Source organism: Pleurodeles waltl, chromosome 11, assembly GCF_031143425.1.
Source record: "Pleurodeles waltl isolate 20211129_DDA chromosome 11, aPleWal1.hap1.20221129, whole genome shotgun sequence".
NCBI lineage: Eukaryota > Metazoa > Chordata > Amphibia > Caudata > Salamandridae > Pleurodeles > Pleurodeles waltl.
This window is the reverse complement of record NC_090450.1, coordinates 359,859,512-359,886,711: the sequence shown is the minus strand read 5'-3', so window position 1 is coordinate 359,886,711 and position 27,200 is coordinate 359,859,512.

Below are 27,200 nucleotides of genomic sequence, written 5' to 3'. Positions count from 1 at the left end.
AACAGGTACAGCCGCCACCCACCGCACCAGCACCGCCCTCCCTGCAGCCCCTCAGCATTTGCCCCGTGCCCGCTCACCCAGGAAGGTGGGCATCTCCTTCGCCCCAGGCACCTCAGACCCTGCCCCAGTCACCCCTGCTGCCCTCATTGAGGAGGTCATTGACCTCCTGAGGACACTCATTGTTGGGCAGTCTACCTTTTTGAATGCCATCCAGGGTGTCGAAAGAGAGGTGCACCAGAGTAATGCATACCTGGAGGGCATTCATTCTAGTCAGGCTGCCCTTCAGCGATCGTTCCAGACTCTGGCCTCAGCACTGATGGCAGCCATTGCCCCTGTCTCTAGCCTCCCCCCTCCAACTTCCTCCACCCATACCCTATCACCTGTACCTCTGCCTATCCCCGACACACCATCAGACCAGCCTGCACACACCTCAACACCCTAGGGAAGCTCAGCCAGACATAAGCACCACACATCACACAGGCATTCACACAAGCAACATCCACATGCAGACATACCAACACCCACTGCCTCCACTGTGTCCCCCTCCTCCTCATCTCCCTCCTCCCTCCCTGTCAAGTCTCCACTCACACCTGTATGCACAACATCTTCAACCACTACATCCCTCAGCAGCACACACACCAGAATCCCCCGCACACGAGGAGTCACCACCCCCACTGCCATTTACACGTCCCCTGTGTCCTCTCCCAGTGTGTCTGTGACCCCCTCTTCCAAGATACACAAACGGAGGCAGCCACCCACCCAACAGCCATCCACCTCACGACAGCCTCCAGCCCAAGCACCTGCACCCAAAGACACCAGACTTAAAACTCCTACAACCACAACCTCTTCCTCCACTCCCATACCCACTACACCTACCCGTCCCACTGCTCCTAAAAAGCTTTTCCTGTCCAAACTCAACCTCTTTCCACCAACTCCCCCACCCCGTCCATGTCATAGGACTACAGTCAGCACCTCAGCCACGACAAAACAGGCCCCTGTCATCACAGTCTGCCATGGACTGTGGAGTCCACCACCCTCCAGGGCAGCCAGTTCGGTACGAAGCCAAGGCACGGGCAGCCCACCCCCGGAGAAACATCCCAAGATAGGCAGTGGCCGGCGCGAGAGGGTGAAAACACCAGGGACTAAAACCCCTACCATGGCTCCGGCAGGAAGTGTGGAGACAGCTGGCACACCGCCCAAGGTGGGGAAGGGCCACAGGCGATCAGGGAAGGCTGGGAAGGGCAGCACGCCCGACAACACCGCCATCAGCCCAGCTGGCCAGGAGGGCCTTGCCAGCCCCATCCCAGGTGGGCAGGAGGCCACCAACAGGCCCGGCACAGCCACAGGACAGATGGGCAGGAGGGCCCGCCAACCACAGGACAGGTGGCAAATGACCTCCCCGCCATGGCCGGATCCGATGAACTGGGCACCGCCGTCTCAAGCACCGCTGAACTGGGCACCGCCGTCTCAAGCACCGCTGAACTGGGCCCTTCATCTCAAGTGCCGCTGAACTGGGCACCGCCGTCTCAAGCACCGCTGAACTGAGCCCTTCATCTCAAGCACCGCTGAACTGGGCACCGCCGTCTCAAGCACCGCTGAACTGGGCTCTTCATCTCAAGTACCGCTGAACTGGGCACCGCCGTCTCAAGCACCGCTGAACTGGGCACCGCCGTCTCAAGCACCGCTGAACTGGGCCCTTCATCTCAAGTACCGCTGAACTGGGCACCGCCGTCTCAAGCACCGCTGAACTGGGCCCTTCATCTCAAGTACCGCTGAACTGGGCACCGCCGTCTCAAGCACCGCTGAACTGGGCCCTTCATCTCAAGCACCGCTGAACTGGGCACCGCCGTCTCAAGCACCGCTGAACTGGGCCCTTCATCTCAAGTACCGCTGAACTGGGCACCGCCGTCTCAAGCCCCGCTGCACTGGGCCCTTCATCTCAAGCACCGCTGCACTGGGCCCTTCATCTCAAGTACCGCTGGCCCATGAGCGGCAGGGGCTGGCCCGCATCTGTGTCGGGCAGAGCTGCACGAAGCACCCTGGCCACCAGGCCCCCTCCAGAACCAGTGGAGACTGTTATCCACTTGTGAGACTGTGGCTTTGCACTCCCCAGGATGTAACAGTGGGCAGCCCACCCACTGTCTGGACTTGTGAGACTGTGGCTTTGCACTCCCCAGGATGTAACAGTGGGCAGCCCACCCACTGTCTGGACTTGTGAGACTGTGGCTTTGCACTCCACAGGATGTAACAGTGGGCAGCCCACCCACTGTCTGGACTTGTGAGACTGTGGCTTTGCACTCCCCAGGATGTAACAGTGGGCAGCCCACCCACTGTCTGGACTTGTGAGACTGTGGCTTTGCACTCCCCAGGATTGAACAGTGGCCATGGAGGCCCCTCGTGGATCTGGCGTCGTGCACTCATCTGGCTGAGGTGCCCCCCTTCCCTTCCCCCTGAGGTGCCTGTAGTTTTGATATCTGATGCCCCTGCAGTGTTCTCTCCGTTGGAGTCAGGTTTCCTGTGTGGGCTTTGCCCATGTGATTTGGGCCCAGCGGTCCACGAACAATGCCTGCTACAATGCTCGGACTTGTACATTTATGTATATCAGAGTTTTAGATGTGTATATATATTTTTTTGGCAATAATACAATATATTCCAATGTTTAGAATCATTTCCTTTTGTATTTGCATTCTTCCGGGGGGTTTGGAGGGGGGCCACTCTGATGTGTTGCTATGCATTGATGTGTGTTGTAGTGGGTGGGGGTGAGGGTGGGTGTGTCGCGTATGTGCGTACCCGTTATATTTTTCCCTCCCCCCTCCCCCCTCCCCTGTGTCGTAGGTGCAGTACTCACCGTTGTCTTCTGCGCCGGCGTTCGTGCTCCTGGTAGAGGAGCAGGAAGACTATCGCTGGGAGTGTGTGGAGTTTGGGTTCCATGCTGTCCTGATTCCTCGTGGGCTGTATGGAGGTGAGCGTTTTCCCTTCGAAATGGCTGTTTCCGCCGTGTTTTTATCGGCGGGGCTACCGCCCCGGAAAAGATGGCGGATTGGTAGGTTGTGATACGGTGGGCGGTACATTGTCTCCCGCCTGTCTGTTGGCGGTGACCGCCGCAATGTTTGTTGGTACCGCCGTGGCGGGCGGTGTGTTAATGTGGCGGTCTCTGTTGGCGGTTTCCGCCAGGGTCGGAATTCCATTTTTTTTACCGCCAGCCTGTTGGCAGTTTGGCCGCAGCTTTAACACCGACCGCCAGGGTTGGAATGACCCCCTTAGTCACACCTGCACTCAACTGCATATTGAATGGGTCCTCCTGGGCTGGAAGGGTGGGATAGGGGTTTGACACTTACATTTCAAATGCTAGTGGCCTACCCTCACACAATGGACTGCCGAACCCCCTACTGGGACCCTGGCAGACAGGACTGCACTGAAAGGGTAACTTGTGCACTTCAAAACCACTCTTTGAAGTCTCCCCCACTTCAAAGGCATTTGTGGGTATATAAACTGAGTCTCTGACCCCACCAACTCTGGACCTACACCTGCAACCTGTCAAGAAGAACATGCCTGGCTGCCCAAAGGACTCATCTGGACTGATTGGCTGCAAAGGACTGCTGTCCTGCTGTTGCCCTGCTGGCCTATGACTTTGCTAAGAATACTCTGCCTTCCCCAAATGTGCTCTCCAAGGGCTTGGATTGAGCTTGCCTCCTGTTTTCTGAAGTCTCAGGGCCAAAAAGACTTTATCTCTTCAGGAAATTGCCGCACAGCTGAATGGAATGATGCAGCCTGACTTCCAGATTTTAAATTCGATGCAGTGCCTGCCTTGGACAGAAAATGCGACACATTGCCTACCGGATCGATGCAGTGCCTGTGCCTTCTTCCAGTGCATCAAGGATATTTTCCTGCAATCTCCCTGTGCATCAAAATACTCTGCATTGCAGTGAGGAACCAAGACTGCATGCCAAAAAATGACACAAAATGATGCATCGTCTGTGCTGCATCGTAGAAATTGAAAAACCACCCTATTTTTCCACGTATCTCCTGGTCTCCGTGCATTGTTGTTTTTGATGCATACCAGATCCTGTGTGCAACAAAGAGACAACTGTTAATTTCCAAGGATTATGATTCTTTTAAACATTCTAATAGTGATATTTCATCTTCTGTTTATTGGATCTTTGTTGATTTGGCCTTATTCTATTCAGATAAATATTATCTATTTTTCTAAACCTGTGTGGTGTATTTTTTGTGGTGTTTTCACTATTACTGTATGATTTATTGCAAAAATACTTTACACATTGCCTTCTAAGCTAAGCCTGATTGCTCAGTGCCAAGCTACAAGAGGGTGGGCACACTATAATTTGGATTGTGTGTGACTTACCCTGACTAGGATTATGATTCCTACTTGGGCAAGGGTGTTTACCTCTGCCAACTAGAAACCCCATCTGTAACATATCCTATTCATAGGCCAGTGCTGGGTATAAAGAGGAGGATGTCGGTTTTTCAGGGAGCCTTTGCTTTGGCAGTGGTATTGTTCTGCAAAAACTGTTTCAGGGAAGTCTCTCAGGGTCCTGTGTTTTGAGTTTTACATTGTGTGTTTTGAAAAACTTGTCGGGTATTTGATCTTGAAAGCATTTGCGCTGGATTTGGAAAGGGACACTGAGGGGGGCTGGTGGCAGCAGGTGGCGATGACATTTTTTGGGGATGATGCCAGTTGGGAAGGAATAGGTGTTGACCTAAGCAACCTTTTCTAGGTTAAGGATGGACATGAGGTCACCCACAACCTTGCAAAGCACACAATTGATCGAGGAATCGGACAGAGTCTGTGGCAGCTCCAGCCTCATGTGGTGAAATGGAGAAGGTAAAACCTTAGTGGTCCCTTGTGGGGTCGTCTAGGTCGGAAACCGGTCATATGGCAGGCAGTGGCCATTCTCGGTCGCACGGAGCAGTAGATTCAGGCGGCCATCTTGGAGAGAATTTCTCCACTTGGAAAGAGTATTTAAAGGGTGAGGAATCTGCAAGAAGAACTATCCATCAGAAGATTTATACATATATTTGTATAATTCCCTATTAAAACAAGCAGACACAAATGTCAGGTTACAAGTGTTTAGTGAGGAAGTCAAAGGCTAAATCTTAGATAGAAGTTGTTTATGATAGCAGGATGTGTAGTTATGTTATAGTCTTACCTGACAGGCTGATTGCAGAGGGCCAACTTGCTGCTTGCTGTCTATCCCCTGATGTCTGATGGGTAGCGCATATTGTTGACACCAGCATCCCCTGGATCATTAATGCTTTGCATATTAAATTCAATTATTAATATGATATAACTGTGAGTACTTAGGGGCATATTTAAGAGCCCCTAGCACCATTCTAATGCCACATTAGTGTCATTATTTTATGCTAATGTGGTGTAGGAAGACCATAAACGCAGGGCCACATTTACAAAGTGGCAAAATGCATGCCTTGGGCCACTTTGTATGTCTTTGTGCTACATTATGCCTGCGTCAGGCATAATGTCTGCACTGGGGTGTTCCCCCATTAGGGGGGCCAAAAAAATGTTGCAAGGAACTCTAAGAGATGCTGACCAAATGTAAGTACATGCAGTGCATTTAGAGTGATTGTCCTGCTCACCACCATAAATCTGTGCCTGTCATGGTATACTACTTCCTTAACTGAACACTAGTATATTACGCAATGTAATGATTAATGCGTCGTAGTTACTGCTACATATACATGCTGCGCTCTATGAGCGAATATTATCTGTAGTATATCTAATTTGCCAAAATGAACCTGTGCACAATGTTGCATTCTGTTTACTCTGAGCAATGCCCTAATTTGTTACGCTATTAAGTCATTCCCTTGCCGTAGTTACCACCGCATGTCCAATCACTGTGCTCAGTACTGCTTGACAAATGTGCGACGACTATAATCTCTGAACTGTTCTTACCCAAAGATTCATGATCGCTTCTAAATCTGAGTGGGTTTAATTGTAACATGGCTCATTACCTGTAATACATTCCTATAAACCAGTGAGATCACAAACCTGACCACCGAATATTTGCTTCAATCAGGGTATCACAAATTGAGGTAATGCAGGTACCAATATCTAAAAAGAGTCCCACAAGATTACTGTGATTAATAGTATATGTATACCCAGGACCCTGTGGGCGTATTGAGTTGATCTTTGTGATTATATATACATCTTATAGCTTTCATGCAGGATCATGACATACTTGATATCTCAAGAAATAGGTCCCCACACACTGTAGAGTGCATTCACCATTCACATGTACATGGGGAGTAGTCACGATGACTTGTGGCTATGGTCTAAGGATGTGGTGCTCTGGGTGTGTGAAGTAACACATCTAGCTCACACTCTCAGAATCTTGATCTGGCGTTGCTAATTGTGAGAATTTTGGGGACACCAGGTCTGTTTTTTCCTGGTGGTTGCTCCCTGAAGCCATGTTGGAGATGGTCTTTGCAGAGGAACTCCGCACAGAGTTCATGGAATATTTAGAAATAAATTATGGTATGGTTACTTCTGGGGGACTGAATGGGAATCTTTTATGGTTACTATTTGTGTCAGGTACATGGGCAAGCATAGTGACGTGCTGCAGTCTCTCTGAAATCACTTTGCGATGGTTGGAGGTGGAGTTGAGAGCAACTGGCGAGTTTGTCATATGTGTCTGTCGGGCGCACCTCCACGCCCAGCTCACTGAGTATAATTAGTTGGTGACTAAGGAATGTTAATTCAGAGGCAAATATGCCAGGGCAAGACCATACGGCGAGGGGGAAAGATGTGGGCTGGACATTATCTCCTCAAATAAGATGACCTTTGGTCACTGACTAAATTGTCATGATTGAAGATGACCAGGGGCAGACGCTTTGAAGTTTTGCAGATATTGCATGTCTTCTTGCAATATTTTCAGGGCCTCTATGTGATTATGTGGGTATGGGCGAATATGTGGAAGACACAGTCTTGAGATGATTAAGCAGTGCTAGACGCCTGGTCCAGCCTTTTACTGTGGAGGAGTTGAGAGTTGTGGTAGGTGCACTACCATTGGGGAAGGAGCATGGCTCAGGTGGCTTGCCTGCCAAATTTTATGAGCGATATGTGGATCTCCTAGCTCCTGAGTTACTAGCAGTCTTTGAGGAGGCACAGATGATTGGGACTTTTCCTCTCCCTATGTGGGAGGCAGTGATTGCCACACTTCTCAAGCGGGACAAACCAGTACACAAATGCAGTTCTTATCAGCCCCTGCTGCTCATTAATTGTAATATGAAGATTTTAACTAACTTGTGGCTAATTGGCTCACTTTCACCTCCCCAACTTGTATGACAAAATCAGTCAGGCTTTGTTGCAGGTCGCTCCACTGCCCAAAACATGCACACTTATTTGCTCTCATACAGGACATCAACCCAGACCCGAACACTGTGGTAATCTTCTTAGATGCCTCCAAAGTATTTGGGCCCATATTTATACTTTTTGATGCAAAACTGCGCAAATGCACTTTTGCATCCAAAGTATAGCTCCGGCTTACGTCATTCCAAAGCGCCAGCCAGGTGCCAAATTTATGGAATGCTGCAAGCTGGTGTAAAGGGTGTGCTGGTGTAAATAAAAATGATGTTAGCCGGTTGGGGGTGGGCATGGCAGTATGGGAGAAGGTTTTGCACCAAAAAATAATGCTAGGTTGGTTAGGGGCAAAAAAAATGTGTCTAACCAGCCTAGAGTCATTTTCTGACGCAAAACCATAGATACCACATGACTTCTGTCTTAGAAAAGACAGGAATCATGCCTACCACCCTAACGGTCAGCACAGAGGACCAATGTCCCCTGGGCTTGGCCATTGCACCCTGTGCCATGCAGGGGGCCCCCACTTGGGTCCTCGATTGCACTTTAATAAAAACAAATAATACTTACCTATACTTACTCTACTTACCTGGGATGGGATCCCCCATCCTCTGGTGTCCCTCTTGTGTGGGTTGGGATGTTCCTTGGCTTGAGGAGGGCACATGTGGACCCATTCCATGGTGTTCTACCATGAAAATAGGTTCACAGGTCCCCTAATGCCTGGCTGACCCAGATGTTAAATAATGATGCAAAGCAAGCTTTGCACCATTATTTAGCCCCCCCCCTCCCACCTGTGGGTCATTTTAGCATGGAGGGATAAATATGAGGCTATGGAGTTAGCATCATTTTTTAGTTGGGAACGCCTACCTTGCATCACATTGACGCAAGGTAGGTTCACGCATCTAAAAATGGTGCAAACTTCAATATATTGACGTTAGATGGGTCTAACATCAAAATATAAATATGAAGATAGTTTTGCAACTAATTTGCGTAAAAAAATGACACAAATTCGGCGCAAATGTAGCATAAATATGCCTCCTGATTCCCTTGAGTGGGGCTATCTTTTCAAGGTGTTGGGCAGTATGGGCATACCACATGATTTTCTGAATTGGATACAACTATTCTACATCTCACCTGTAGCATGAGTGTGCATAAATAATATCTATTCTGCTCCTCTAATGATCTCTAGGGGCACAAGACGGGGTGCCCCCTTTCATCTATGCTCTTCACCCTGGCCATGAAGCCATTGGCTGCTAGGCTCTGGCAACACTATTCCCAGGATGTTATACAGTATGTAGGCCAGCATAGTTTGATATCCATATTTGCGTATGGCTTGACCTTATGTTTTAGGGATCCACAGTTTAGTATTAATGTTATTATGCAAGAATATACCTGTTTGTGCCTGCTGTCAGTAGTCACTATCAACTGGGGAAAATTGCAGATCCTGCACATCATATGCAACACACCATGCTTTACACATAAATTTCAGTTGGAGTGATGTGATGACACTCTTAAATACCTGGGCATATGGGTGCCTAGGGACCAGGAAGTGGTAATTAAGGAAAACTATGGAGCCACCATTGAATGCAGTATGAAGTGGATAATTCACTGGATATCTCTTCCACTCTCTATGATTGACCCTGAGGGTCTTAAGAAAGTGATGACAGTGCCCTCCAAAAAATGTCCCAGACCTGCCATTGCTGTCTGAATGCAGTGTCACACTGCCATGCCAACTTGCCATACAAACCCCCTTTCCAAGCCTTAAACAACTATTTTAATACATATGTCACCCCTAAGGTAGAACTTAGGTAGCCCATAGGGCAAGGTGTTGTGCAATAAAAAGGAAGAACATGTACTTTTTAACTGTACATGTCTTGTCAGTGAAAAACTCCCACATTCTTTTTTCACTACTGTGAGGCCTACCCCTCCCAAAGGATAACACTGGGGATTCCTTATTACATTTAATAAACTGTAATTCCTAATTGAGAGGAGGTGGATATGTCATGTTTGGTACCTATGGAATTGTAATGATAAACCGCCTTTAATGGCAAAGTATGATTTTTCATCACAATTTTGAAAATGACACTTTTAGAAAGTTAGAAAAAGTACAAGTGATGGACAGAATGCTGAACAATGTCAAACTTTCACCCCTGTACAGAGATCTGGGCCTAAATCAATCGTTTTTCTGATGTCTATGCCTTTCCAGTTTGAACCCAGATGTATGCAAATCAGTCTTGACTCTGCTCCCCATGAGAACAGTCCAGCCTGAACTGCCAGTTCAGGTAGAGGAAACAAGCTTCCTGGAAACAAGTTTCGGAGTAAAGCCCCTCCTCAGATGGCTAGATTGACTCCACTGGCATGGGGAGCATGGGACCCACGTCTCGGTATGTCCGTCCCACTTAGGGTGACAAATGCAAAAAGTACAAGTGATGGACAGAAAACTGTTTACAGTTCTTCCTCCTCACTCTCTTGTTGTCCTTGGCTGCGGAATCTCTCAGCAGGTTGTGTACCATTCTGCGGTCACTTCCCTGCTCATCACCTCCTCTTTGGCCACCATTTGGGTCTGGCATACAGGAGGATGTCCCTTATGTAGTATAGGATTCTCTAGCATCCTTGGATAGTCGCAACTGAGTGTGTCTTTGGAAACAGCTATACAGCACAGAGTGGTGAGTAATGTTTGGGTACGAGATGTGGGCTTCCATTTCTTGTCTTAAGGCTGCCCGCAGCCTCTGGGCAAAATGGCAGGCCCAGAACAGATGGTATGCATTTTCCTCTGCAAGGCATCCCCTTGGACATTCTCTATCTGGGCACAGGCCCCTGCTTTGCATGCATGACCAAACTGGCAGTCCCCTTTTCACAGCCATCCATGCAAAGTCATTGTGCCGGTTGGCCAGAGATTGGGAGGATACATTTTCCCACACGTGTGTTGCTGTAGCGGGTGACAGGCCGCTCACTGGTTCTGTGGTATTCCTGGACCTGATTAATCTGTGGATTGTCTTCGACTTCCATAGACTTGGTGTGACACAGTTCAGCCCAAATTCCTCCACAAACTTTTCAATATACCTGTAGTACCAGGAGAGGCCCCAGTTGAACATTGTTGCGTTCTCCCACTTATCCCACCCCAGTAGGAAGAAGGAAGAAGTGGAAGTCCCTGTAGGCTCAGTGGTCCTTGTTCTCATTTTGAAGGGTTATTCGGATGCTGTCACACACAAAGAAGACCCTGAAGATTGTTGGGATGTCCGGGACTGCCTTCCATCCATTGTGGTGCTCCTTGTGCATGGCTGACCTTTTAATCCTATCCATCTTTGAGTGCCAGGCAAAGTGGAAAACAATGCTGTTTATAGTCCAGGCTACCTCGGCCAGGAGTGGCCTGGCCGGTGTCACATACTGCAGCATGGGCAGTGCATCATTCCTGAGCACCAGACGCTTCCCTTCAATGCTCAGGTTTCTCAGGCTTCAGAGCCACAGTTTCTGCTTGACTTTGGCCAGACGTTTGCTCCAGCTCTTCGCAGCTGCTCCTGGTCCCCCAAGCCAGACACTGAGGATCATTACCAGTCCTGCCTCAATGGGGAAAGAGAGAGGCTTATAACATAGGTCCTGACAGCCGAATGGCTAGCCTGGCTGATGAGGAGTGATACCCTGAAATTGGTCACAGGATGCTTGTTTCGGGTCCTGGGAGGACCTGGTTTGGCAGTTCAGGCTGGATTGTTCTCATGGGGAACAGAGTCAAGACTGATTTATTTATGGCTGAGTCCAGACTGGTGTGGTAGGCAAAAAAAGATGGATTAAACCCAGATCTTTGTGACTGGGGGTGAATGTTTACATTTTTCAGCATTCTGTCCATCATCTGTTCTTTTTGCTTTTGTCACCCTAAGCGGGAAGGGTATGACCAGACGTGCTCACTGTGCCACTGGATTCAAGCTAGCCTTTCTGATGAGGGGGTGATACCCTGAAACCGGTACCAGGATGCTTGTTTCCGGTTCAGGGAGGACCTGGCTTGGCAGTTTGTACTGGACTGTTCTTATGGGGAACTGGGTCAAGAATGATTTGCATGTGGCTGGGTCCAAACTGGGGTGGTGTGGTGGGCAAATAAACAATAGATTAAACCCAGATCTTTGTGACTGCAGGTGAATATTTATATTGTTCAGCATTCTGTCCACCATCTGTTGTATTTACTTTTAGAAAGCTAGCATTTTCCTGCCCTCAGGCCTTTGTGCCTGCAGTCTGTCTTGGGTCACATGACTGGGTGTAGCTGACAGACTTTGTGAGTTCCTCCCAAACAGTCACACAATAGTGGGATTACATGGGCCTCTGTGGGCCATCAACTGGCAGGATGGGGGGTGGAGCTGAGCACAGCCCCACTTGCACCTGAATAGGCTGTCTTGTCTCCTCCCAATAGGCCAAACTACCCAGTACTGTTACCACAGCTAGCTTGGAATCAGGGCAGGTAAGTCAGAAAATGCCATGCTCTTCAAATAACCTTTCCAGAAGCTTCTATCAACTTCCATGAGGAGGGCACCAGGGTATAAAAAATGGACCTTCAGACCCACTCTTCATGTCATTACTGGACCTGAGAAAGGACTCTCAGAGGACTGCCTGATGTTGTGATGTGCTTTGCACATTGTCAGACTGCTGCTGTAGCATGAAGGACAGCTTTGTTGTCTGAAGCCTGCCTTGAAGCATCAGAGGCCAGCCCTGCTGTTGAGCCCTACATCTACGTCTGTACCCAAGACTACCAGAAGTGACTCGAATGGCTAGTTTGCTGGAATCCTGTTCAGAGCCACAGGGACATAACAGGCTCCCACCATCTTGATTCTGCATCTTGGCCCAGCCTGAGTGAGTCTTGTGCCCCAAGAGGTCTTCAACCACTCCTGGGGCCTTGGTTGTGGTGGTAAAGTTGCGCAGAAGGGTATTTCCCACATCTAAGGACACCGACAAAATGTGGCCAAAAAGCGCTCTGAGAACCAGGAGGAGAACAAGACCAGCCTGCTCCCCTATCTGCCTCTGGTGCATTGCCGGTCAGAAGGACTTTGCAGCTTTTCCCGCTCCGTTCTTCTCTGCCAAAGGGGTAACTGACCTCATGGAACTGTCTTTGGCTACAGCCATCTGTTTCATCCCACTGGAGATGTCAACTTCCATTTCAGCGGCTAAGTCCAAATGTAAAAATCTTCACCATAACTTTGCTTCACAGCCATCCAATGACGATGCTCCCTCCTTGGACACTCCTACAGCCTTGCCCTGCTGAACTTCTACATTCCCAGACATTTTTCTCCCAAACTTTTTCTAAGCCCGCAGGTAAGTGCTGACTATGCTAAATCCACTTCTAGTACCTGAAACATGCTCCATTGCGGTCAGCATTTACTTTCGACTTTGGCCAGGTCTTGCGCAACCAGATGTATGTTGCTGGTGCTTTTATCTTTTAGACACTATTTTGGACCATTAACTTTAAAAATTCATAGTCCAGTTCTACTGATTGGATGTTTGATGTTTCAGTCTCAATTTTTTGTTTTACATTTACTCTATTGTTCAAAATTGGTTTAGGACTTTTCCTGTGTTTTGTTTTCACTTTATTACTGTTTGTGTGTCCCTAAGGTAAGCCTGTCATGGTACCCAGGGTTAAGCACAGGTTAAGCACAGGTCAATTTAGTGTATTTTTGTGGTAAACCCTCAAAGTGATTCTGGTTGTTGCTTGACCAGGGTTCACACCACAGTCAACCAACAACCCAATTTCTCACTGAGGAGTATAGGGATATTGTTCCCGTACCCTGCTTGACACATTTCTTTACTTCAGGCACCACTGTGGCTGCTAAACATTCCCCCTCCTGTTTCCAAGAAAGCCACCAGGAATGCCTGATGAGTGCAACCTCTACCAGGCATTTAATCACCATATAATAAATTGCCTCGCAGGAGGGACGGACAACCCCTCCATGGGCAGCATGCAAAAGCTGGGAAGGGGAGATGGGAAGGGAAATTAGTGATGAATATGGGTGGATGTCTGCCAGCAGACAAGCATGGTGTGCTCCAGTAGCCAACTCAGTATCATGCACTCTAAAATACTGCAACAAGCATACTATACGCCAGTCTCACTGCATAGACTTGGACTCAGGGAGGATGTGAGCTGTGGCAGGTATAACTGTCCAGATGCGGGGTTTGTTCATTTGCCCTGTTCCTGTGGGGTTTATGATTATTGTCAGGCTGCACTGTCAGACATGGTGGATTACAAGGTAAAGATGTATTCCATGGTTGTGCTGTCAGGATCTATAAGGGATATGAATACAACCCATGCAGTGTTCCTAGCACTGGTCTACTTTTTGGCAAAGCGGTAAGTGGCATGTCGCTAGGGCAGAGGCATAACCCCTAGATTTAAGCACTGGTTATGTGACATGATTTATTGCAATGAACAGATTGCACTTAACTCCGACCGGCTCCCAGGTGCCCCTCGACCTTGATATTTATGGGGACCTCTCAGATCCGATCTCCTTACACATAATGAAGTGGTGGATGATGAGTCCCATGATGCTGAAGATATGTGGTAAAGGGCCTGGTTGTGACAGCCCTTCACAGGAACGGGTTGTGACTTTCCCTATTGAGTTATTTGTGATAATTGCTTTGCAGTACCCATTTAAGTCCTGTTCAGCCTAAGCAATGCCCTGAACTGTATAGGATAGGTATTGGTTACCATGCATGCAAACTAAGGGGCATATTTATACTCTGTTTGCGCCGGATTTGCGTTGTTTTTTTTACGCAAATCCGACGCAAAACTAACTCCATATTTATACTTTGGCGTTCGACGCGTCGAGCGCCAAAGATCTTGGAGTTTGCGTCATTTTTTAGCGTGGACACCTTCCTTGCGTTAATGATATGCAAGGTAGGCGTTCCCTACTAAAAAATGACTCCGAGGCATGTGCGTCGTATTTATACTCCCGGGCAAAAATGAGGCCCGGGAGTGGGCGGGTCAAAAAAAATGACGTCTACCCTCGTTAGCGTCATTTTTTAACGCCTGCTCAGGGCAGGCGTTAAGGGACCTGTGGGCACGGAAGGAGCCCAGAGCTGCCCTCCCATGCCCCCAGGGACACCCCCTGCCACCCTTGCCCACCCCAGGAGGACGCCCAAGGATGGAGGGACCCATCCCAGGGAAGTTAAGGTAAGTTCAGGTAAGTATTTTTTATTTTTATTTTATGTGGCATAGGGGGGCCTGATTTGTGCCCCCCTACATGCCACTATGCCCAATGACCATGCCCAGGGGACATAAGTCCCCTGGGCATGGCCATTGGGCAAGGGGGCATGACTCCTGTCTTTGCTAAGACAGGAGTCATTTTAATGGGGGTTGGGAGTAAAAAAAAAACGGCGCAATTCGGGTTGAGGTAAAAATTTGGCCTCAGCCTGACTTCAGAATGGCATTAGCCGGCGTTAAATTGTTTGACGCACAACTGCGTTGACGCAGTTGTGTGTCGAAAAGTAGAAATATGGCCCTAAGTGAATTACAGCTATGATAATATGCTTCTGTCAAGTGATGTGCAAGAGAATGGCATGCTTCTCTTCAGCAATGTTCTACACAACAGCATGAGCTTGATGTGACAATGTTCTTTCACACTAAATATGTCTCCATGGCGGATCTAATGCTGTATTGCTGCAAAGTATTTGTTTATGAGTTTAATACAACACATAACAATAAAACAAAACACAAATGTATGTGTTAAGTACAATTATCAATAACATGTATAATAAATATAGTCATAGTATTATTGATGAATGAAAAAACTAAAAAATACAAAGCATGATACTGTGGAAATATTATAGACAAAAGTATGATATTCCAGTAGGTGTAGTGGGGATGCATTTAGACATGTGCCCTGGTTGTGGACTTGCCACTGATGTTGCTATTCCTGTTAAAGCAGATGTAACCAAAGCACTTGAAATGGGGTCTCTTTTGGAAAAAAGTGCATAAAAAATACCTGTTAAAAAAATGGCTGGATAAAAGCTGTTGGTAAATGTGACGTGTGAGATGTGCTCTTATCTGTAGAGGAGAGAAAGGATATAACATCAGAGATTAGTAAAATAAAATGAAAAAAGGGTGTTCTTCCCTGACCTCATGTTGGGATTTCCTGGAGCAGGCAGAACACATAAGAGGTCAGGATGCACTGTGGGGGGAATATACTTGTTGTGGTTGCTGATGTTATCCATGTCAACCTCCTAGAAGATACTATGGCACCTGTTTGCTGGAAAACGTCTCCTTCACCTGCCTCCTCTTGTCTTGTCACTATTTTTGAGGTCCACATGTAGTGTACCTCCACCTCCAATGCACTGGCAGAGTCTGCCATTTACTGACACATGAACACCTTCTCTGCTCCACTAAGGGTCTATTGAGGCAGATCATGTATTCAACCACAAAGATAACTACATGATCGCCTCCTGAGTGAATTTCTCCTTCATCGTAAATGGGCTGTCTGCATCCCGATTGCTAAATCTGGTTCCTGGTGTCCACAAGGTCACATAGTCCAAGGGGAAGAGGACAGAGCTCAGGGGTAAACTGAATGTATGTGTTTCAAATGGTAAAGATAGTCAGATGTGTATGACTGTGGTCAGGTGACCATTATTGCATATGCTTTTCATTCAGAATTTTCCACAGTTGGGTCCGAGATTTCTTCCGAGGACATCTCCTAGAGGCATAGATTAGAAATATGATTGAAATGTTATAGTAACTTTACAGTCATAATTTCACTTTTTAGAATCTCCACCCCTTTGTGTAAGTAGTGGATATTTGCAAACTAACTCTAAATACTAAGGCCCTCATTACGACCCTGGTGGTCGGTGGTAAAGCGGCGGTAAGACCTCAAACAGGCCGGTGGAATTTTTTTTTAATTATGACCGCGCAGTTACCGCCGCGGTCATCCGCCACTTCACCATTCCGACCGCCATGGCGGTAAAGACCGCTGGGCTGTAGATTGCGGTCTCCAGCCCGGCAGTCGTCACTGGACCGCCGACGGTATCAGGACCCTGCATACTGCCATGGATCTCGGGTGGTTGGGAACCACCATGAGATCCATGGCGGTAGGCACTATCAGTGCCAGGGAATTCCTTCCCTGGCACTGATAGGGGTCTCCCCCATCCCCCGCTACCCCCCACGAATCCGCCCCCCACACACCCACCACCCCCCTGCCACCCTCCAAAGGCACAACCCCCTCCCCACCCCGACCCCGAACATGCACATATACACACCCCTACACGCACACCCCCCCAACATGCACATATACACACTCCTACACGCACACATACATCCCGACAACACATACCCGCACACATACACACAGACATGCACACCATCCGACCCGCACACATTTCCCGTACACACAACACCCCCCTGCACGCATACACTCACTCACTCATCCCCTCTACACTCCCACACGCACACCCCCATGCGCGCACACAACACACAACACCCCCCACCCCCTTCCCTAACGGACGATCAACTTACCTTGTCTGTTGATCCTCCGGGAGGGGACGGGATCCATGGGGGCAGCTCTGCCACCAGAACACCGCCACACCGAATCATGGGACGTGATTCAGTGGGCGGTGTTCTGTTGACGTGGTGGTGGAGGTTGAGCAACCTCCACTTTCCCGCCGTCCGCCAGTGTGGCTGAAATGAAAAAGGACGGCGGGGTGCCAGCGGTCATAATACGCGGCGCGGAAGACCGCCACCACTGGTGGTCTTCAGCACGGCGGTACATCAGCGGTCTTGCGAAAAGACCACCAAGGTCGTAATGACCCCCTAAGTGGATATTTCTGTATGGAATAGAGGAATAGCTTATGGAGCTATACTTCCTTTTGTGAACCATGGCTCAATGTTTAGTTTCATCTCTTAAAGTGGAAGTACGATGATACTTCGAGCAATCGTCAAAAGAGCACATGATGTCCAGTTTACTAGCCTATCAGATGACACACTAATGCAAGTTGAGTCAATCATTACCTTAATGTTCAAGGATGAAATAAGTAACCTCCAGGAGAAGTACAGCACTTAAGAAGGACAAAGATGGCAAGTCTATTATGAAGAAACACATTTGAAGTAGTCTCACAATAAAACTATCTGTACAAGTTCAGCAATGTAGCATACCAGAAGAGTATATGCCTGAATTTGAAACAGGCATAATATGAGAAGAAAATTACATCACAGTGGTGAGATTCAGTGCTCAGTGCAAGTATGACGCCCCCATTCTACTCAGAGGCCACCAAGATCATCTGCGACGTCCCTCAGGGCTCCTCTCTAAACCCCACTATCTTCAAAATCTACATGGCCCCCCTAACCACCATCGGCAGACACCACGCACTCAACATTGTCTCATTTCACCGACAACACTCAGCTAATCATCTCCCTCACCAATGACCCGCACAAAGCCAATTTCCACAATGGAAGGAGGGCAGTCGCCGCCTGGATGAAGGAGAGCTGCCTCAAGCTAAATACCGAAAAACAGAAGTCCTCGTCATCGGCAACAACCCCTCAGCCTGGGACATCTCCTGGTGGCCCACTGTCCTCGGAAGCACTCCTGCCCCCACCGACCACGCCCGCAACCTCGGATGCATCCTGGACTCAGCACTCTCAATGAACTGTCAAGTCAGCGCATTCTCCTCCACCTGTTTCATTACCATGCGCTTGATCTGGAAAATCTTCAAACGGATCCCAACTGAATCCAAAAGAACAGTTACCCAGGCCCTCATCAGCAGCCACCTGGACTACGGCAATGCACTCTACGCCGGAACCACCACCAAGGTACGGAAAAGACTGCAAAGCATCCAGAACTCCTCCTCCCGTCTCATCAAGAACGACCCCAAACACAGCCACACTTCCGCCCTACTGAGATACCTGCACTGGCTCCCAATAGACAAGAGAATTACATTCAAACTTCTCACGCACGCATACAAAGCCCTCCACAACTGCGGACCACAATACCTCAACCACAGACTCCACTTCTACACGCCCACCAGAGAGATCCGCTCCGCCGACCTTGCCCTCATCACCGTCCCACGTGTCCAGAAGGCAAAAGCCGGAGGAAGGTCCTTCTCCAACCACGCCGCCAAGACCTGGAACTCCCTTCCCATCCACCTCAGAAGATTTCCAATTCTATCGCATTTCAGAAAATACCTCAAAACCTGGCCCTCCACCTGATCTCCTCTGTTCATTGATGACCACTCACTTACTGCCCCCCAGCGCCTTGAGACCCTAGCGGGTGATTGGCCGCACTTTACAAGTATAATGATTGATGATTGATTAAGTGCCCGTAAGGCATGTTTAATACAAAATGGAATTTGCTTTCTGAAAAATGTTGTACAAGGACATAAAAGGAGAACCTGCAAATTATATATCAATTCAGCAAACATAAACAACCTTGTGTGAAGAGCTGTATATCACTGAGATTTGTGTGACTCGATAAAAGTAACACGCAATAGCAAAGCCAATCTCTCGTGCCTTTGGGAGCTACTGGCTTTGCCAATGTTTCTTGGTAATGTTGTACAGCTTCTGGGAGTTGCTGTGCAGAATAGCATTAAAAAAAATTGCATTCAAAGCCCTATAGAAGCCAGTATGTGATGGGTGGAGCCATGCGCCATGAGGCGAAGGATGAGTCTGCTAAGTGCATCGTGCTGAGCCACATTTGAAGGTCTAACTTACAGAAGCATTTGCATCTCTTAACGGTGATCAATTATCAGAGACTGTTCACTGAGGCCTGCAGTTTTTCAACTCATGGAGGAGCCAGTTGAATGACTTGTGGTACTTCTGCATAGCAGACCTTGGTCTACAGAATGAATATCACATACCACCTTCCTAGTTTACATATTTGTTGAGAAATGCATTGAATTTATATCAACATAGCTGATACTCTTTGGGCCCCTCATCTGCCTTGAAGACTTTGGTTTTCACTGGAGTGAAGATAACAATAAACCTGTTAACCTGTTTTCTTCTTTTCTATTAGACAACTACCTCTTCCAGCAATGCCGGAAATCAACACAAAAAGGCTCTATTCTTGACCTCATAATGTCCAGGGGCATTCTTCTGACTGCTACATTTCCCAGTCCTGTGGAATAGTCAGTCCACAAGCGAATTCTGTCAAAGGTGTCCATTGCCCACCCAAAACCTTTGGGCTAAATTACGAGTGAAAAATCATAGTTCCATGACACTAAAACATTGACATCAATAACCTGGCGAACAAAGCTAGGGGTATTGTTCCCACAACTGATCCTGAGTGGGACATTAATTGCACAACAGACAAGTACAACAAATACATGGGTATTCTCATTAAAGAAAATGCTCCACTGAAATGCTAGAGTAAATGACCTAAGCCCCCTGTTCCATGATCCACCAAGTGTCAGTTGACTAAAAGGAGTCATCTGAGACATCTTGACAAAATCTAGAGATGAGAACCCTTGCCCTTGAATCTTACCATTCTTAAGTCCACCAGGAGAAACTATTAATTGAACATCTTCATGGTTAACTCTGGCCAATTTAAATCCATGCTTGATGCCGCTAAAAATTACCGGAAGCTACTTTAAGATATCATCAAACAATCAAAGTCCTACCCCTCCACCAGCACAGTCTTCAAACCAGCATCAAAGTGTGAAGAATTTGCCAATCTGCTTTGTAATGAAAGTGAAGTCTATTGAGCAACTGCTTCCTGCAAATTCTACTATCCCAGATGACTACACACTGACTCGCAAAGGCCAGTGGTCTTAGTCACACTTTGACACAATCTCTGAGACAGATCACTTGAAACTGTCACTAAGTTCAAATCTTTCAATTACCTCTCTGCTCTGCGTGGCTCACTGAGAAAGGGGTTGGCCATTGTGCTGCTACCTCACTGGGCCTCCTTAGCGAATTCCTCACTGAAACAAAGGGCCTTATTTACAAGAGGCCTACGCCCCCAGAACATCACATTTTGTGTGGCTTTGCATGGCCTCGTAGATATGGAGTAAGGCAAGGCAATGTAAAGTGCTGCCTTGCCTTACTCTACGTCAAGGAGGCACTCCATAGGCGTTGTGGTAGCTTTTCCCATGCAACACCAATGGGTTTTTACACATTTCCAGATTTACCAGAATCGGTAAGCCTGGGAATGCTTCAAAAATGTGTGCCTCCACAGGGGTGGCGTAACAAAAGAAATAACTTTATTTCTCCTTTTTTTTCCTCTTTCTATGTGTGCTGCATTCTGAAGCGCACATAGTAAGAGGAAAACTACTCCATTGATTGTTTTTGTGCAGGAAGGTGTCCCTTCCTGCACAAAAACAATTATGCCAACATCTCAGACACCTTTGCACCATGGTTTCAAGTGTATTGTCTGTGGCGCTAGGCACCAATTTGTGCACAGGCTAAAAGGACAGGAATGTGCTGTATGTCATTATTATGGTGCATTCCTGCCCTTTTCTCTTGAAGCAGGACAATGCAGCAAAAAAGCCTTGCGGTGCTGCCCTGTACCAAAAAGTTGTAAATGAGGCACAAAGGCGGTTATTATGACCATGGCGGTAAACACTGCCCCGCGAGCCGTGGTGGTAACTACCGGCAACACACTGGAGGTCCGGACCACCAAATAATGAAGCACATGAGAAACATGTAGCGGTCCATCCACACACCGCCATCTTTGTAGTCCCGTCGAGGACAGAGGAGGCCGCCCACAGGCCGGCAGAAAGGCCCTACCTGCCCACCAAATAATGAAACCCCAGACCGCCATCAGTTCCGTGGTGGGAACCACCGCCAGGCAAAGTGTGGCGGAAACTAACAATATAAAAGGAAACACTCACCAGAGGTACACAGAACACACCGACGCAGACATGAAGCGAGAGTTGGAAATAGTTCCACTGCTACTCCTTGCCGTATTCCTCCAGGACCATGACCAACGATGAAGACAACAATGGTAAGTACCGCAGCCTAGTACACATGGGAAGAAAGGGTACAGTTACACACGCACCCCACCCACCCCGCAATGCACTCCCAACCCCTCCCACATCCCAAGCCATACATACCATAATAAGATGTACTTACCAGACACAAGACAACAAAGACCTGCACCATTGTGCACACATGTGCACACCACACCCCCACAGTGAAACGCTGAACAATGTCAATATATTGTGCCAACAGCACTACTGGGCATCTACATTTTATTTTATGGAACAAAAGTAATGTCCAAAAAGGCCATTGGCCAGTCCATCATTAAGGCCCTGAAGGGCCAATATAGCCCGAACTTGACGCCCACCTGTGCAAAGGGTACTCTAACGGAAAGGGGCATCAATAGTGCAGCCAGGCACCTCAGGGAACAGGGGCAGAGGGTGGTGAGGATAGGGACTTAGGTCTGGAAGGGTGGGTCTTGGGCTTCGGTTTGGGAGGTGGAGGGGGTTTGGGCTTGCCCTTGGAAGGAGGTGGAGTTGGCCTGTACCGGGGGGTGGGAGAGGGACCTGGGGCAACACTGGGCCTCTTCCTCCCTGGGGAAGGGGCACAGGAATGGGAAGGGCATCCTGGGGCAGACTTGGACGAGGAAGGAGTGGACTGGGAAAAGACATGGGCATGTTTAGGGACAAGACAGGTGCGCCAGTGGATTCAAACAGGTCAACACGGGATAGGAAAACCTTCTTAGGTGCAGTTGGAGGGGGTTTGGAGGCAGGTCTGGGAATGGAGGTTGAGGGAGTGCTCGTACTAGGTGTAGGTGTGCCGGACGTGGATGCAGGTGCCTGTATAGTATGCTGATGTGTGTGGTGTGGATGTGTGCAAATGTTTGAGTGGTTTGGGAGGGGGGTGGACACGGTGGGAGAAGATAAACTGACAGTGTAGATGGATGTTGTCTGGGTGTCTGAAGGTCTGGTGAGTGTGCTACAAGTGTCTGTAAATGTAGTAGTGGTGAGTGCAGATGTGGTGTCAAGGGTGCATGTCTGGATGTCAGATTTTGTGGTGACTGCATCAATGGGGCAGCAGCAGTGACTGGAGGTGAAGTGCGTGTGGGTGTGCATGGTGAGGTGACAGACAAGGTGATGAGGGAGGTTGACACACTGAGGGAAGTGGATGTTGTTGTGTGTGCTTTGGTATGTTGGGTGTGTGCTTGCCTGTGGTAGGAAGTGTGGTGCTTGTGTTTGTCTGGGTGCTTCTTGTGTGTTTATCTGTGTGCATGGCTGTCTGTATGTATGCTTGGGATGGGTGAAGGGAGTGGGGGATGAAAAGACCAGGGACACTGGCTGCCGTCAAAGAGGAGGCCAGAGACTGAAAAGACATGGCAGACATGGCACCGTGAATGCCTTCCAGATATGTATTGCATTGCTGCATCTGGGACGCTAAACCCTGGATGGCATCCACGATGGTTGTCTGCCCGACAGAGATGGTTCTCAGGAGGTCAATAGCCTTCTCCGTGATGGCAGCAGGGCTGACTGGGGCAGGGGATAAGGGGCCTGGGGAGATCCCCACCTCCTGGATGAGCAGGCACAGGCAACTCTGTAGGGAGCAACTGGTAGGGCGGTGACGGTATGGGGTGTGGCAGAAGATGACAAAGAATGGTGGGAACAGTAGGGTCTGCCAACACGAGGGAGCTGCCATCAGAGGAGGTATCAGAGTCACTACCTCCAGTGGTGGTTGCCTCCCCCGTGGTACTCCCCTCGCCCTCCAATCCACTGGTCCTCTTGGTGTCAGATGAATCTGCCTCCTTGGAACCATGGACTGCTGCATCCCCACTCCCCAGTGCCTCAGCTCCCTCGCCAGATGATGCTAATGTACACAAAGGACACAAGAGCATTGGGGTGGGGAAACAAAACAAGAAAGTACTATGTCAAATCATGAATATATGTACATTTTGACTCACACACCCTCCCACCCGGGGCAGACACGTATCCTCAGCAGAAACAACATATGTTACGAACGTGCCCCTGACTAGTGGGCATGACCCCAGAATACCCCAAATAACCCTCATGAAGCACAACCCTCATACACTGTGTGAAGTACATCCATGAGAGACCGTGCCCAGCCAATGCAATAACAAGTCCATAAGGCCACAATGAATACCAGATGAAAGAAAGGAGACCCCTCATAGGCCTATAGAGCCTACCAAAACTAGCTCTTACACCATCCCAAGGACTTGGAGGGAGCAGGACTACAGGGACACACCTGTTGAAGTTCCTGGCACTACAATGCAAACATCTCACAGTACCCATATTCGACCATCAAAGTGGTATCACAACAGTGTTGCCACTCACCCCATTGTGACTGCTGTGCTGCCTTCAAGTACCCATCCAAATCCGGATAGGCTACCGCCAGTATGAGGGCCCTTAGGGGGATCAGGGTCCAACGGGCACCCCTTTCTCGTTGAGAGGCCTTCCTCAGCTGGGACTCTCCGGTCTTCCTGGCCCAGCCCCTCAGGTTCTCCCACCGCTTCCTGCAGTTGGTGCTCCACCGGTTGTAGACCCCCAGGGTCCGCACTTCCTTGGTGATGGCTTGCTACATGCCTTTCTTTTGATGGGCGCTGACCTGCATGGGACACACAGAGCAAAGAAACAGACTTCAGTATGGGTGCACCGTATACAAAATCCATGCCATTCCATATGGAACGGTCATTGTTGACATGCATTTGAACAAGTTACAGACAGAACGTGCCAAACAAACTACGGCTGGGCAGTCACACATCGAACACACATGCATACAGGCATCTGCCACAATCACACACATCTAAGGATGACAGATGGCAACTCACCTGCTACTCTGGTCATCCATTCAACTTCGCATACAGGGGTAGGACCCCATCCACCAGCTTCTCCAGCTTCTCCGTGGTGAAGGCCGGGACCCATTCCCCTGTCACATGCACCATCTCAGGGACCAGAGTCAGGACACAGCAGTACACGCAGTGGAGTACTACCCTTTACGTGACTCAGGAGTCAAGTGCCAAGGGTCTGCCAAAATGACGTAGGTACTGCATCTGTGTGCTCCATCACTGCCGGCGGCGACCATGATTGGGCAAGGTTCCCCATTGACAACCATGTAATCCAATGATCAGGTGCACGGCGGTGAACTCCGCCTTCCGCCATAATGACTAACCCCAGCGGAATGAAGTCACTTCTACTCTATCATACCTGGATGGCATGACGCTGCCATTTTGCTCCCACCACGTCTCCAAAGCCTGGCCGGTGGCCTCATCCACGGCCCCATTCTCTCTCCCCTTCGTCGCTTGCTGACATGATTCTATGATCCCCAAATATACCCATCTTTGGAAGTGTGTCCACCCTGTGATGCCATTGTAGGAGGCTGGCCTGGTTTGTAGTGGGTACCTTGTGTACTTACACCTCATACCAGGTCCAATTATCCCTTATTAGTGAAGTAGTAGTGTTCTACTAGCTTAAGCGGATAGAGGTAGCTATAGCAGAGCAGCTTAGGCTGAACTAGTAGACATGCAAAGCTCCTGCAATACCACTATAGCATATAGGTACCATATCATAAGAAAGACAATACTCAGAGTTACTAAAAATAAAGGTACTTTATTTTAGTGACAATGTGCCAAAAATATTCCAGTGGATATACTCCCTTAGGAGGTAAGTAACATACACACAATATACACAAATAACCAAATCATGTAAGTAAAATAGTGCAAACACTGTAGAAAACAATAGAATGCAATAGGCCTAGGGGCAACACAAACCATATACTAAGTAAGTGGAGTGCGAACCACAAATGCGCCCCTAGGCAAGTGTAGTGTGTAGAAGGTCGGTTGGAGTGTCAGAAAATACCAAGGTCATAGAGGAGACACCACCCCAGGACCCAGGAAAGCAGGAGTAAAGTACTACTATGTCCCCCAAAACACACTAAAGTCGTGATAAAGGATTTTGCAAGGACCACCTAAGACTGCAAAGCACTGAAGACGGATTCCTGGACCTGAAGACCTGCAAAGGAAGGGGACCACGTCCAAGAGTCGCTAAAGTGTCCGGGGGGGCAGGAGCCCACTAAACCCCAGATGAAGGTGCAAAATGGCTGCCTCCAGTTGGAAGAAGTTTCTGGTTCTGCACCAACGGAGTGAGATAGGGGGTTCTGCTTGCTGCTGGCAGATGCAGGGTGGTTTCCTTGGCAAAGTACCGCAAACAAGCCTTGCTACACGCAAGAGTTGCGTTGAAGAAAAAGGGTGCTGCTCGGGCCAGGAAGGACCAGGATGTCGCCACTTGGGAGAGGAAACAGAGGGGGCCCTCAGCAACGTAGAGAGCCCATGCACAAGCAGGAAGCACCCGCAGAAGTCCACGAACACAGGTTCAAGAAGACTGAACATGGCAGTCATCTCAACACTGCAAAAGGAGGTCCCACGTCACCGGAGATAAACTCAGGGAGTTGAGCATCACAGGACGGAGTGCTGGGAACCTAGGCTCAGTTGTGCATGTAGGATTTCTTGGAAATGTGTACAGAAGTCCTTGTAGCTAAAGAACACACAGTGCACAGGATTACTGTCTAGGGAGGGAAGGCAAGGCCATATCTTCTCCAAATTCAGACAATTGGACCACTGGAAAGTCTGGGTCACTTGGGTCCACCACCTGTGTTCCAGGGGTCACGCTCGTCAGGATGAGAAGGGTCCCAGAGTACCGGTGAAGTTTGGTGCCTGCTGAAGTAGGGGGAAGATTCTGTCGACCCACAGGAGATATCTTCGTGGCTTCCAGTGCAGGGTGAAGGCAGGCAGCCCCCAGAGCATGCACCACCAGGAAACAGTTGAGAAAGCCAGCAGGATTAGGCGCTATAATGTCGCTGGTAGTCTTCTGGCTAATTTGTTGCAGTTTTGCAGGGGTCCTGGAGCAGTCAGCAGTCGATCCTTTGCAGAAGTCGAAGAGAGAGGTGCAGAGGAACTCTGGTGAATTCTTGCAAGTCCTTACCTGACGAAAAGCCCTCTGGAGAGACCCTAAATAGCCCTCAGAAGAGGATTGGCCACCTAGTCACGGAAGCACCTAGGAGGAGTTGTCTCTGATGTCACCTGCTGGCACTGGCCACTCAGAGGCCTCCAGAGTCCCCTCACACCTCTGGAAACAAGATGGCAGAGGTCTTGGGCACACTTGAGGAGATCTGGACACCACCCCTGGGGTAGTGATGGACAGGGGAGTGGTCACTCCCCTTTCCTTTTTCCAGTTTCATGCCAGAGCAGGGACCGGGGGTTCCCTAAACCGGTGTAGACTGGCTTATGCAAGGAGGGCACCATCTGTGCCCTTCAAAGCATTTCCAGAGACTCTGGGAGACTACCCCTCCCCAGCCTTTAACACCTACTTCCAAAGAGAGAGGGTGTAAGACTCTGCTCTCAGAGGAAATGCTTTGGGGGAAGAACCCTGTCTGTGGGGTGGCAGCAGCGGTAGCTGCAGAGAAAACCCCAGAGAGCTGGTTTGACAGTACCCGGGGTCCATAGTGGAGACCCCAGGGTGCATGGGATTGGCCCCTCCATACCAGATCTGGGATGGGGGGACAATTCCATGATCTTAGACACCTCACATGGCCATATTTGGAGTTACTATTGTGCAGCTACATATAGGTGGTGACCTATATGTTGTGCACGCGTAAAATGGTGTCCCCGCACTCACAAAGTTCAGGGAAATAGCCCTGAACAATGTGGGGGCACCCCTGCTAGTGCAAGGGTGCACTCACACTTAGTAACTTTGCACCTATCCAGAGTTGGACATATAGGTGACTTATAAGTTACTTAAGTGTAGTGTAAAATGGCTGTAAAATAGTGTGGACAGTCCTGTGAAGGTTTTGTCTGAGCTCCTTATGGGTGGCAAAAGTAATGCTGCAACCCATAAGGATCTTTTGGAACCCAAATACCCTGGGTACCTAGGTACCATATACTGGGGACTTATGAGGGGGTTCCAATGTGCCAATTAGAATTGGTAATTGAAGTCA